Here is a 15779-nt window from a genome sequence, read left to right on the forward strand (position 1 = left end):
AATTGTAACGTTCAGGGCCACCTAATGACGATGGATCACTCAAATTGCGTCCCGATTCAATACATCGTCCTCCAGCCGACTTGACTCCATGGGTCTATTGCTGCCTCGGGCACCTTATGGCCGTTCTGCTGTGAGTCTAGATTATCGAATGGGACGAAAAACTGATAGTGAATTGTAATGTTCAAGGCCTCCTAATGACGATGGATCACTCAAATTGCGTCCCGATTCAATACATCGTCCTCCAGCCGGCTTGACTCCATGGGTCTATTGCTGCCTCGGGCACCTTATGGCCGTTCTGCTGTGAATCTAGATTATCGAATGGGACGAAAAACTGATAGTGAATTGTAACGTTCAGGGCCACATAATGACGATGGATCACTCAAATTGCGTCCCGATTCAATACATCGTCCTCCAGCAGACTTGTCTCCATGGGTCTATTGCTGCCTCGGGCACCTTATGGCAGGCCTGCTGTGACTCAAAGATTTTCGAATCGGACGAAAAACTGATAGTGAATTGTAACTTTCAGGGCCTCCTAATGACGATGGAACACACAAATTGCGTCCCGATTCAATACATCGTCCTCCAGCAGACTTGGCTCCATGGGTCTATAGATGCCTCGGGCACCTTATGGCAGGCCTGCTGTGACTCAAAGATTTTCGAATCGGACGAAAAACTGATAGTGAATTGTAACTTTCAGGGCCTCCTAATGGCGATGGATCACTCAAATTGCGTCCCGATTCAATACATCGTCCTCCAGCAGACTTGTCTCCATGGGTCGATTGCTGCCTCGGGCACCTAATATCCGTTCTGCTGTGAGTCAAAGATTTTCGAATCGGACGAAAAACTGATAGTGAATTGTAACATTCAGGGCCACCTAATGACGATGGACCATGCAAATTGCGTCCCGATTCAATACATCGTCCTCCAGCCGAGTTGACTCCATGGGTCTATTGCAGCCTCGGGCACCTTATGGCCGTTCTGCTGTGAATCTAGATTATCGAATGGGACGAAAAACTGATAGTGAATTGTAACGGTCAGGTCCACCTAATGACGATGGATCACTCAAATTGCGTCCTGATTCAATACATCGTCCTGCAGCAGACTTGACTTCATGGGTCTATTGCTGCCTCAGGCACCTTATGGCCGTTCTGCTGTGAGTCAAAGATTTTCGAATCGGACGAAAAACTGATAGTGAATTGTAACTTTCAGGGCCACCTAATGACGATGGATCACTCAAATTGCGTCCCGATTCAATACATCGTCCTCCAGCAGACTTGTCTCCATGGGTCGATTGCTGCCTCGGGCACCTTATGGCCGTTCTGCTGTGAGTCAAAGATTTTCGAATCGGACGAAAACCTAATAGTGATTTCTAACATTCAGGGCCACCTAATGACGATGGACCACACAAATTGCGTCCCGATTCAATACATCGTCCTCCAGCCGACTTGACTCCATGGGTCTATTGCTGCCTCGGGCACCTTATGGCCGTTCTGCTGTGAGTGTAGATTATCGAATGGGACGAAAAACTGATAGTGAATTGTAACGTTCAGGGCCTCCTAATGACGATGGATCACTCAAATTGCGTCCCGATTCAATACATCGTCCTCCAGCCGACTTGACTCCATGGGTCTATTGCTGCCTCGGGCACCTTATGGCCGTTCTGCTGTGAGTCTAGATTATCGAATGGGACGAAAAACTGATAGTGAATTGTAACGTTCAGGGCCTCCTAATGACGATGGATCACTCAAATTGCGTCCCGATTCAATACATCGTCCTCCAGCAGACTTGTCTCCATGGGTCGATTGCTGCCTCGGGCACCTAATGGCCGTTCTGCTGTGAGTCAAAGATTTTCGAATCGGACGAAAAACTGATAGTGAATTGTAACATTCAGAGCCACCTAATGACGATGGACCACGCAAATTGCGTCCCGATTCCATACATCGTCCTCCAGCCGAGTTGACTCCATGGGTCTATTGCTGCCTCGGGCACCTTATGGCCGTTCTGCTGTGAGTCTAGATTATCGAATGGGACGAAAAACTGATAGTGAATTGTAACGTTCAGGGCCTCCTAATGACGATGGAACACTAAAATTGCGTCCCGATTCAATACATCGTCCTCCAGCAGACTTGACTTCATGGGTCTATTGCTGCCTCGGGCACCTTATGGCCGTTCTGCTGTGAGTCAAAGATTTTCGAATCGGACGAAAAACTGATAGTGAATTGTAACTTTCAGGGCCACCTAATGACGATGGATCACTCAAATTGCGTCCCGATTCAATACATCGTCCTCCAGCAGACTTGTCTCCATGGGTCGATTGCTGCCTCGGGCACCTTATGGCCGTTCTGCTGTGAGTCAAAGATTTTCGAATCGGACGAAAAACTAATAGTGATTTCTAACATTCAGGGCCACCTAATGACGATGGACCACACAAATTGCGTCCCGATTCAATACATCGTCCTCCAGCCGACTTGACTCCATGGGTCTATTGCTGCCTCGGGCACCTTATGGCCGTTCTGCTGTGAGTCTAGATTATCGAATGGGACGAAAAACTGATAGTGAATTGTAACGTTCAGGGCCTCCTAATGACGATGGATCACTCAAATTGCGTCCCGATTCAATACATCGTCCTCCAGCCGACTTGACTCCATGGGTCTATTGCTGCCTCGGGCACCTTATGGCCGTTCTGCTGTGAGTCTAGATTATCGAATGGGACGAAAAACTGATAGTGAATTGTAACGTTCAGGGCCTCCTAATGACGATGGATCACTCAAATTGCGTCCCGATTCAATACATCGTCCTCCAGCAGACTTGTCTCCATGGGTCGATTGCTGCCTCGGGCACCTAATGGCCGTTCTGCTGTGAGTCAAAGATTTTCGAATCGGACGAAAAACTGATAGTGAATTGTAACATTCAGAGCCACCTAATGACGATGGACCACGCAAATTGCGTCCCGATTCCATACATCGTCCTCCAGCCGAGTTGACTCCATGGGTCTATTGCTGCCTCGGGCACCTTATGGCCGTTCTGCTGTGAGTCTAGATTATCGAATGGGACGAAAAACTGATAGTGAATTGTAACGTTCAGGGCCTCCTAATGACGATGGAACACTAAAATTGCGTCCCGATTCAATACATCGTCCTCCAGCAGACTTGACTTCATGGGTCTATTGCTGCCTCGGGCACCTTATGGCCGTTCTGCTGTGAGTCAAAGATTTTCGAATCGGACGAAAAACTGATAGTGAATTGTAACTCTCAGGGCCACCTAATGACGATGGATCACTCAAATTGCGTCCCGATTCAATACATCGTCCTCCAGCAGACTTGTCTCCATGGGTCGATTGCTGCCTCGGGCACCTTATGGCCGTTCTGCTGTGAGTCAAAGATTTTCGAATCGGACGAAAAACTGATAGTGATTTGTAACATTCAGGGCCACCTAATGACGATGGACCACACAAATTGCGTCCCGATTCAATACATCGTCCTCCAGCCGACTTGACTCCATGGGTCTATTGCTGCCTCGGGCACCTTATGGCCGTTCTGCTGTGAGTCACGATTATCGAATGGGACGAAAAACTGATAGTGAATTGTAACGTTCAGGGCCTCCTAATGACGATGGATCACTCAAATTGCGTCCCGATTCAATACATCGTCCTCCAGCCGACTTGACTCCATGGGTCTATTGCTGCCTCGGGCACCTTATGGCCGTTCTGCTGTGAGTCTAGATTATCGAATGGGACGAAAAACTGATAGTGAATTGTAACGTTCAGGGCCTCCTAATGACGATGGATCACTCAAATTGCGTCCCGATTCAATACATCGTCCTCCAGCAGACTTGTCTCCATGGGTCGATTGCTGCCTCGGGCACCTAATGGCCGTTCTGCTGTGAGTCAAAGATTTTCGAATCGGACGAAAAACTGATAGTGAATTGTAACATTCAGAGCCACCTAATGACGATGGACCACGCAAATTGCGTCCCGATTCCATACATCGTCCTCCAGCCGAGTTGACTCCATGGGTCTATTGCTGCCTCGGGCACCTTATGGCCGTTCTGCTGTGAGTCTAGATTATCGAATGGGACGAAAAACTGATAGTGAATTGTAACGTTCAGGGCCTCCTAATGACGATGGAACACTAAAATTGCGTCCCGATTCAATACATCGTCCTCCAGCAGACTTGACTTCATGGGTCTATTGCTGCCTCGGGCACCTTATGGCCGTTCTGCTGTGAGTCAAAGATTTTCGAATCGGACGAAAAACTGATAGTGAACTGTAACGTTCAGGGCCACCTAATGACGATGGATCACTCAAATTGCGTCCCGATTCAATACATCGTCCTCCAGCCGACTTGACTCCATGGGTCTATTGCTGCCTCGGGCACCTTATGGCCGTTCTGCTGTGAGTCTAGATTATCGAATGGGACGAAAAACTGATAGTGAATTGTAACGTTCAGGGCCACCTAATGATGATGGATCACTCAAATTGCGTCCCGATTCAATATATCGTCCTCCAGCAGACTTGTTTCCATGGGTCTATTGTTGCCTCGGGCACCTTATGGCCGTTCTGCTGTGAGTCAAAGATTTTCGAATCGGACGAAAAACTGATAGTCAATTGTAACATTCAGGGCCACCTAATGACGATGAACCACACAAATTACGTCCCGATTCAATACATCGTCCTCCAGCAGACTTGTCTCCATGGGTCGATTGCTGCCTCGGGCACCTAATATCCGTTCTGCTGTGAGTCAAAGATTTTCGAATCGGACGAAAAACTGATAGTGAATTGTAATATTCAGGGCCACCTAATGACGATGGACCACGCAAATTGCGTCCCGATTCAATACATCGTCCTCCAGCCGAGTTGACTCCATGGGTCTATTGCTGCCTCGGGCACCTTATGGCCGTTCTGCTGTGAATCTAGATTATCGAATGGGACAAAAACTGATAGTGAATTGTAACGTTCAGGGCCACCTAATGACGATGGATCACTCAAATTGCGTCCCGATTCAATACATCGTCCCCAGCCGACTTGTCTCCATGGGTCTATTGCTGCCTCGGGCACCTTATGGCCGTTCTGCTGTGAGTCTAGATTATCGAATGGGACGAAAAACTGATAGTGAATTGTAACGTTCAGGGCCACCTAATGACGATGGATCACTCAAATTGCGTCCTGATTCAATACATCGTCCTCCGCAGACTTGACTTCATGGGTCTATTGCTGCCTCAGGCACCTTATGGCCGTTCTGCTGTGAGTCAAAGATTTTCGAATCGGACGAAAAACTGATAGTGAATTGTAACTTTCAGGGCCACCTAATGACGATGGATCACTCAAATTGCGTCCCGATTCAATACATCGTCCCCAGCCGACTTGTCTCCATGGGTCTATTGCTGCCTCGGGCACCTTATGGCAGGCCTGCTGTGACTCAAAGATTTTCGAATCGGGCGAAAAACTGATAGTGAATTGTAACGTTCATGGCCTCCTAATGACGATGGAACACACAAATTGCGTCCCGATTCAATACATCGTCCTCCAGCAGACTTGTCTCCATGGGTCTATTGCTGCCTCGGGCACCTTATGGCCGTTCTGCTGTGAGTCAAAGATTTTCGAATCGGACGAAAAACTGATAGTCAATTGTAACATTCAGGGTCACCTAATGACGATGGACCACACAAATTACGTCCCGATTCAATACATCGTCCTCCAGCAGACTTGTCTCCATGGGTCGATTGCTGCCTCGGGAACCTAATATCCGTTCTGCTGTGAGTCAAAGATTTTCGAATCGGACGAAAAACTGATTGTGAATTGTAACGTTCAGGGCCACCTAATGACGATGGATCACTCAAATTGCGTCCTGATTCAATACATCGTCCTCCAGCAGACTTGACTTCATGGGTCTATTGCTGCCTCAGGCACCTTATGGCCGTTCTGCTGTGAGTCAAAGATTTTCGAATCGGACGAAAAACTGATAGTGAATTGTAACTTTCAGGGCCACCTAATGACGATGGATCACTCAAATTGCGTCCCGATTCAATACATCGTCCTCCAGCAGACTTGTCTCCATGGGTCGATTGCTGCCTCGGGCACCTTATGGCCGTTCTGCTGTGAGTCAAAGATTTTCGAATCGGACGAAAAACTGATAGTGATTTGTAACACTCAGGGCCACCTAATGACGATGGACCACACAAATTGCGTCCCGATTCAATACATCGTCCTCCAGCCGACTTGACTCCATGGGTCTATTGCTGCCTCGGGCACCTTATGGCCGTTCTGCTGTGAGTCTAGATTATCGAATGGGACGAAAAACTGATAGTGAATTGTAACATTCAGGGCCTCCTAATGACGATGGATCACTCAAATTGCGTCCCGATTCAATACATCGTTCTCCAGCCGACTTGACTCCATGGGTCTATTGCTGCCTCGGGCACCTTATGGCCGTTCTGCTGTGAGTCTAGATTATCGAATGGGACGAAAAACTGATAGTGAATTGTAACGTTCAGGGCCTCCTAATGACGATGGATCACTCAAATTGCGTCCCGATTCAATACATCGTCCTCCAGCAGACTTGTCTCCATGGGTCGATTGCTGCCTCGGGCACCTAATGGCCGTTCTGCTGTGAGTCAAAGATTCTCGAATCGGACGAAAATCTGATAGTGAATTGTAACATTCAGAGCCACCTAATGACGATGGACCACGCAAATTGCGTCCCGGTTCCATACATCGTCCTCCAGCCGAGTTGACTCCATGGGTCTATTGCTGCCTCGGGCACCTTATGGCCGTTCTGCTGTGAGTCAAAGATTTTCGAATCGGACGAGAAACTGATAGTCAATTGTAACATTCAGGGCCACCTAATGCCGATGGACCACACAAATTACGTCCCTATTCAATACTTCGTCCTCCAGCAGACTTGTCTCCATGGGTCGATTGCTGCCTCGGGCACCTAATATCCGTTCTGCTGTGAGTCAAAGATTTTCGAATCGGACGAGAAACTGATAGTGAATTGTAACATTCAGGGCCACCTAATGACGATGGACCACGCAAATTGCGTCCCGATTCAATACATCGTCCTCCAGCCGAGTTGACTCCATGGGTCTATTGCTGCCTCGGGCACCTTATGGCCGTTCTGCTGTGAATCTAGATTATCGAATGGGACAAAAACTGATAGTGAATTGTAACGTTCAGGGCCACCTAATGACGATGGATCACTCAAATTGCGTCCCGATTCAATACATCGTCCCCAGCCGACTTGTCTCCATGGGTCTATTGCTGCCTCGGGCACCTTATGGCAGGCCTGCTGTGACTCAAAGATTTTCGATTCGGACGAAAAACTGATAGTGAATTGTAACGTTCAGGGCCTCCTAATGACGATAGAACACTCAAATTGCGTCCCGATTCAATACATCGTCCTCCAGCAGACTTGTCTCCATGCGTCTATTGCTGCCTCGGGCACCTTATAGCCGTACTGCTGTGAGTCAAAGATTTTCGAATCGGACGAAAAACTGATAGTGAATTGTAACGTTCAGGGCCACCTAATGACGATGGATCACTCAAATTGCGTCCCGATTCAATACATCGTCCTCCTGCCGATTTGACTCCATGGGTCTATTGCTGCCTCGGGCACCTTATGGCCGTTCTGCTGTGAGTCTAGATTATCGAATGGGACAAAAAACTGATAGTGAATTGTAACGTTCAGGGCCTCCTAATGACGATGGATCACTCAAATTGCGTCCCGATTCAATACATCGTCCTCCAGCAGACTTGTCTCCATGGGTCTATTACTGCCTCGGGCACCTTATTGCCGTTCTGCTGTGAGTCTAGATTATCGAATGGGACGAAAAACTGATAGTGAATTGTAACGTTCAGGGCCTCCTAATGACGATGGAACACACAAATTGCGTCCCGATTCAATACATCGTCCTCCAGCAGACTTGTCTCCATGGGTCGATTGCTGCCTCGGGCACCTTATGGCCGTTCTGCTGTGAGTCAAAGATTTTCGAATCGGACGAAAAACTGATAGTCAATTGTAACATTCAGGGCCACCTAATGACGATGAACCACACAAATTACGTCCCGATTCAATACATCGTCCTCCAGCAGACTTGTCTCCATGGGTCGATTGCTGCCTCGGGCACCTAATATCCGTTCTGCTGTGAGTCAAAGATTTTCGAATCGGACGAAAAACTGATAGTGAATTGTAACATTCAGGGCCACCTAATGACGATGGACCACGCAAATTGCGTCCCGATTCAATACATCGTCCTCCAGCCGAGTTGACTCCATGGGTCTATTGCTGCCTCGGGCACCTTATGGCCGTTCTGCTGTGAATCTAGATTATCGAATGGGACAAAAACTGATAGTGAATTGTAACGTTCATGGCCACCTAATGACGATGGATCACTCAAATTGCGTCCCGATTCAATACATCGTCCCCAGCCGACTTGTCTCCATGGGTCTATTGCTGCCTCGGGCACCTTATGGCCGTTCTGCTGTGAGTCTAGATTATCGAATGGGACGAAAAACTGATAGTGAATTGTAACGTTCAGGGCCACCTAATGACGATGGATCACTCAAATTGCGTCCTGATTCAATACATCGTCCTCCGCATACTTGACTTCATGGGTCAATTGCTGCCTCAGGCACCTTATGGCCGTTCTGCTGTGAGTCAAAGATTTTCGAATCGGACGAAAAACTGATAGTGAATTGTAACTTTCAGGACCACCTAATGACGATGGATCACTCAAATTGCGTCCCGATTCAATACATCGTCCCCAGCCGACTTGTCTCCATGGGTCTATTGCTGCCTCGGGCACCTTATGGCAGGCCTGCTGTGACTCAAAGATTTTCGAATCGGGCGAAAAACTGATAGTGAATTGTAACGTTCAGGGCCTCCTAATGACGATGGAACACACAAATTGCTTCCCGATTCAATACATCGTCCTCCAGCAGACTTGTCTCCATGGGTCTATTGCTGCCTCGGGCACCTTATGGCCGTTCTGCTGTGAGTCAAAGATTTTCGAATCGGACGAAAAACTGATAGTCAATTGTAACATTCAGGGCCACCTAATGACGATGGACCACACAAATTACGTCCCGATTCAATACATCGTCCTCCAGCAGACTTGTCTCCATGGGTCGATTGCTGCCTCGGGAACCTAATATCCGTTCTGCTGTGAGTCAAAGATTTTCGAATCGGACAAAAAACTGATAGTGAATTGTAACATTCAGGGCCACCTAATGACGATGGACCACGCAAATTGCGTCCCGATTCAATACATCGTCCTCCAGCCGAGTTGACTCCATGGGTCTATTGCTGCCTCGGGCACCTTATGGCCGTTCTGCTGTGAATCTAGATTATCGAATGGGACGAAAAACTGATTGTGAATTGTAACGTTCAGGGCCACCTAATGACGATGGATCACTCAAATTGCGTCCTGATTCAATACATCGTCCTCCAGCAGACTTGACTTCATGGGTCTATTGCTGCCTCAGGCACCTTATGGCCGTTCTGCTGTGAGTCAAAGATTTTCGAATCGGACGAAAAACTGATAGTGAATTGTAACTTTCAGGGCCACCTAATGACGATGGATCACTCAAATTGCGTCCCGATTCAATACATCGTCCTCCAGCAGACTTGTCTCCATGGGTCGATTGCTGCCTCGGGCACCTTATGGCCGTTCTGCTGTGAGTCAAAGATTTTCGAATCGGACGAAAAACTGATAGTGATTTGTAACATTCAGGGCCACCTAATGACGATGGACCACACAAATTGCGTCCCGATTCAATACATCGTCCTCCAGCCGACTTGACTCCATGGGTCTATTGCTGCCTCGGGCACCTTATGGCCGTTCTGCTGTGAGTCTAGATTATCGAATGGGACGAAAAACTGATAGTGAATTGTAACATTCAGGGCCTCCTAATGACGATGGATCACTCAAATTGCGTCCCGATTCAATACATCGTTCTCCAGCCGACTTGACTCCATGGGTCTATTGCTGCCTCGGGCACCTTATGGCCGTTCTGCTGTGAGTCTAGATTATCGAATGGCACGAAAAACTGATAGTGAATTGTAACGTTCAGGGCCTCCTAATGACGATGGATCACTCAAATTGCGTCCCGATTCAATACATCGTCCTCCAGCAGACTTGTCTCCATGGGTCGATTGCTGCCTCGGGCACCTAATGGCCGTTCTGCTGTGAGTCAAAGATTCTCGAATCGGACGAAAAACTGATAGTGAATTGTAACATTCAGAGCCACCTAATGACGATGGACCACGCAAATTGCGTCCCGGTTCCATACATCGTCCTCCAGCCGAGTTGACTCCATGGGTCTATTGCTGCCTCGGGCACCTTATGGCCGTTCTGCTGTGAGTCAAAGATTTTCGAATCGGACGAGAAACTGATAGTCAATTGTAACATTCAGGGCCACCTAATGCCGATGGACCACATAAATTACGTCCCGATTCAATACATCGTCCTCCAGCAGACTTGTCTCCATGGGTCGATTGCTGCCTCGGGCACCTAATATCCGTTCTGCTGTGAGTCAAAGATTTTCGAATCGGACGAAAAACTGATAGTGAATTGTAACATTCAGGGCCACCTAATGACGATGGACCACGCAAATTGCGTCCCGATTCAATACATCGTCCTCCAGCCGAGTTGACTCCATGGGTCTATTGCTGCCTCGGGCACCTTATGGCCGTTCTGCTGTGAATCTAGATTATCGAATGGGACAAAAACTGATAGTGAATTGTAACGTTCAGGGCCACCTAATGACGATGGATCACTCAAATTGCGTCCCGATTCAATACATCGTCCCCAGCCGACTTGTCTCCATGGGTCTATTGCTGCCTCGGGCACCTTATGGCCGTTCTGCTGTGAGTCTAGATTATCGAATGGGACGAAAAACTGATAGTGAATTGTAACGTTCAGGGCCACCTAATGACGATGGATCACTCAAATTGCGTCCCGATTCAATACATCGTCCTCCAGCAGGCTTGTCTCCATGGGACGATTGCTGCCTCGGGCACCTTATGGCCGTTCTGCTGTGAGTCAAAGATTTTCGAATCGGACGAAAAACTGATAGTGATTTGTAACATTCAGGGCCACCTAATGACGATGGACCACACAAATTGCGTCCCGATTCAGTACATCGTCCACTAGCCGACTTGACTCCATGGGACTATTGCTGTCTCGGGCACCTTATGGCCGTTCTGCTGTGAGTCTATATTATACAATGGGATGAAAAACTGATAGTGAATTGTAACGTTCAGGGCCACCTAATGACGATGGATCACTCAAATTGCGTCCCGATTCAATACATCGTCCTCCAGCAGACTTGTCTCCATGGGTCTATTGCTGCCTCGGGCCCTTATGGCAGGCCTGCTGTGACTCAAAGATTTTCGAATCGGACGAAAAACTGATAGTGAATTGTATCGTTCAGGGCCTCCTAATGACGATGGAACACTCAAATTGCGTCCCGATTCAATACATCGTCCTCCAGCAGGCTTGTCTCCATGGGTCTATTGCTGCCTCGGGCACCTTATGGCCGTTCTGCTGTGAGTCATAGATTTTCGAATCGGACGAAAAACTGATAGTGAATTGTAACATTCAGGGCCACCTAAAGACGATGGACCACACAAATTGCGTCCCGATTCAGTACATCGTCCTCCAGCCGACCTGACTCCATGGGTCTATTGCTGCCTGGCCGTTCTGCTGTGAGTCTAGATTATCGAATGGGACGAAAAACTGATAGTGAATTGTAACGTTCAGGGACAGCTAATGACGATGGATCACTCAAATTGCGTCCCGATTCAATATATCGTCCTCCAGCAGACTTGTTTCCATGGGTCTATTGTTGCCTCGGGCACCTTATGGCCGTTCTGCTGTAAGTCAAAGATTTTCGAATCGGACGAAAAACTGATAGTAAATTGGAACGTTCAGGGCCTCCTAATGACGATGGATCACTCAAATTGCGTCCCGATTCAATACATCGTCCTCCAGCGGACTTGTTTCCATTGGTCTATTGCTGCCTCGGGCACCTAATGGCCGTTCTGCTGTGAGTCAAAGACTTTCGAATCGGACGAAAAACTGATAGTGAATTGTAACATTCAGGGCCACCTAATGACGATGGACCACGCAATTTGCGTCCCGATTCAATACATCGTCCTCCAGCCGTGTTGACTCCATGGGTCTATTGCTGCCTCGGGCACCTTATGGCCGTTCTGCTGTGAGTCTAGATTATCGAATGAGACGAAAAACTGATAGTGAATTGTAACGTTCAGGGCCTCCTAATGACGATGGAACACTAAAATTGCGTCCCGATTCAATACATCGTCCTCCAGCAGACTTGACTTCATGTGTCTATTGCTGCCTCGGGCACCTTATGGCCGTTCTGCTGTGAGTCTAGATTATCGAATGAGACGAAAAACTGATAGTGAATTGTAACGTTCAGGGCCTCCTAATGACGATGGAACACTAAAATTGCGTCCCGATTCAATACATCGTCCTCCAGCAGACTTGACTTCATGGGTCTATTGCTGCCTCGGGCACCTTATGGCCGTTCTGCTGTGAGTCAAAGATTTTCGAATCGGACGAAAAACTGATAGTGAATTATAACGTTCAGGGCCACCTAATGACGATGGATCACTCAAATTGCGTCCCGATTCAATACATCGTCCTCCAGCCGACTTGTCTCCATGGGTCTATTGCTGCCTCGGGCACCTTATGGCCGTTCTGCTGTGAGTCTAGATTATCGAATGGGACAAAAAACTGATAGTGAATTGTAACGTTCAGGGCCTCCTAATGACGATGGATCACTCAAATTGCGTCCCGATTCAATACTTCGTCCTCCAGCAGACTTGTCTCCATGGGTCGATTGCTGCCTCGGGCACTCTATGGCCGTTCTGCTGTGAGTCAAAGATTTTCGAATCGGACGAAAAACATAGTGATTTGTAACATTCAGGGCCACCTAATGACGATGGACCACACAAATTGCGTCCCGATTCAGTACATCGTCCACTAGCCGACTTGACTCCATGGGACTATTGCTGCCTCGGGCACCTTATGGCCGTTCTGCTGTGAGTCTAGATTATAGAATGGGATGAAAAACTGATAGTGAATTGTAACGTTCAGGGCCACCTAATGACGATGGATCACTCAAATTGCGTCCCGATTCAATACATCGTCCTCCAGCCGAGTTGACTCCATGGGTCTATTGCTGCCTCGGGCACCTTATGGCCGTTCTGCTGTGAATCTAGATTATCGAATGGGACGAAAAACTGATTGTGAATTGTAACGTTCAGGGCCACCTAATGACGATGGATCACTCAAATTGCGTCCTGATTCAATACATCGTCCTCCAGCAGACTTGACTTCATGGGTCTATTGCTGCCTCAGGCACCTTATGGCCGTTCTGCTGTGAGTCAAAGATTTTCGAATCGGACGAAAAACTGATAGTGAATTGTAACTTTCAGGGCCACCTAATGACGATGGATCACTCAAATTGCGTCCCGATTCAATACATCGTCCTCCAGCAGACTTGTCTCCATGGGTCGATTGCTGCCTCGGGCACCTTATGGCCGTTCTGCTGTGAGTCAAAGATTTTCGAATCGGACGAAAAACTGATAGTGATTTGTAACATTCAGGGCCACCTAATGACGATGGACCACACAAATTGCGTCCCGATTCAATACATCGTCCTCCAGCCGACTTGACTCCATGGGTCTATTGCTGCCTCGGGCACCTTATGGCCGTTCTGCTGTGAGTCTAGATTATCGAATGGGACGAAAAACTGATAGTGAATTGTAACATTCAGGGCCTCCTAATGACGATGGATCACTCAAATTGCGTCCCGATTCAATACATCGTTCTCCAGCCGACTTGACTCCATGGGTCTATTGCTGCCTCGGGCACCTTATGGCCGTTCTGCTGTGAGTCTAGATTATCGAATGGCACGAAAAACTGATAGTGAATTGTAACGTTCAGGGCCTCCTAATGACGATGGATCACTCAAATTGCGTCCCGATTCAATACATCGTCCTCCAGCAGACTTGTCTCCATGGGTCGATTGCTGCCTCGGGCACCTAATGGCCGTTCTGCTGTGAGTCAAAGATTCTCGAATCGGACGAAAAACTGATAGTGAATTGTAACATTCAGAGCCACCTAATGACGATGGACCACGCAAATTGCGTCCCGGTTCCATACATCGTCCTCCAGCCGAGTTGACTCCATGGGTCTATTGCTGCCTCGGGCACCTTATGGCCGTTCTGCTGTGAGTCAAAGATTTTCGAATCGGACGAGAAACTGATAGTCAATTGTAACATTCAGGGCCACCTAATGCCGATGGACCACACAAATTACGTCCCGATTCAATACATCGTCCTCCAGCAGACTTGTCTCCATGGGTCGATTGCTGCCTCGGGCACCTAATATCCGTTCTGCTGTGAGTCAAAGATTTTCGAATCGGACGAAAAACTGATAGTGATTTGTAACATTCAGGGCCACCTAATGACGATGGACCACACAAATTGCGTCCCGATTCAGTACATCGTCCACTAGCCGACTTGACTCCATGGGACTATTGCTGTCTCGGGCACCTTATGGCCGTTCTGCTGTGAGTCTATATTATACAATGGGATGAAAAACTGATAGTGAATTGTAACGTTCAGGGCCACCTAATGACGATGGATCACTCAAATTGCGTCCCGATTCAATACATCGTCCTCCAGCAGACTTGTCTCCATGGGTCTATTGCTGCCTCGGGCCCTTATGGCAGGCCTGCTGTGACTCAAAGATTTTCGAATCGGACGAAAAACTGATAGTGAATTGTATCGTTCAGGGCCTCCTAATGACGATGGAACACTCAAATTGCGTCCCGATTCAATACATCGTCCTCCAGCAGGCTTGTCTCCATGGGTCTATTGCTGCCTCGGGCACCTTATGGCCGTTCTGCTGTGAGTCATAGATTTTCGAATCGGACGAAAAACTGATAGTGAATTGTAACATTCAGGGCCACCTAATGACGATGGACCACACAAATTGCGTCCCGATTCAGTACATCGTCCTCCAGCCGACCTGACTCCATGGGTCTATTGCTGCCTCAGGCACCTTATGGCCGTTCTGCTGTGAGTCTAGATTATCGAATGGGACGAAAAACTGATAGTGAATTGTAACGTTCAGGGACAGCTAATGACGATGGATCACTCAAATTGCGTCCCGATTCAATATATCGTCCTCCAGCAGACTTGTTTCCATGGGTCTATTGTTGCCTCGGGCACCTTATGGCCGTTCTGCTGTGAGTCAAAGATTTTCGAATCGGACGAAAAACTGATAGTAAATTGGAACGTTCAGGGCCTCCTAATGACGATGGATCACTCAAATTGCGTCCCGATTCAATACATCGTCCTCCAGCGGACTTGTTTCCATTGGTCTATTGCTGCCTCGGGCACCTAATGGCCGTTCTGCTGTGAGTCAAAGACTTTCGAATCGGACGAAAAACTGATAGTGAATTGTAACATTCAGGGCCACCTAATGACGATGGACCACGCAATTTGCGTCCCGATTCAATACATCGTCCTCCAGCCGAGTTGACTCCATGGGTCTATTGCTGCCTCGGGCACCTTATGGCCGTTCTGCTGTGAGTCTAGATTATCGAATGAGACGAAAAACTGATAGTGAATTGTAACGTTCAGGGCCTCCTAATGACGATGGAACACTAAAATTGCGTCCCGATTCAATACATCGTCCTCCAGCAGACTTGACTTCATGGGTCTATTGCTGCCTCGGGCACC

Source organism: Schistocerca cancellata, unplaced genomic scaffold (genome assembly GCF_023864275.1).
Source record: "Schistocerca cancellata isolate TAMUIC-IGC-003103 unplaced genomic scaffold, iqSchCanc2.1 HiC_scaffold_1131, whole genome shotgun sequence".
NCBI lineage: Eukaryota > Metazoa > Arthropoda > Insecta > Orthoptera > Acrididae > Schistocerca > Schistocerca cancellata.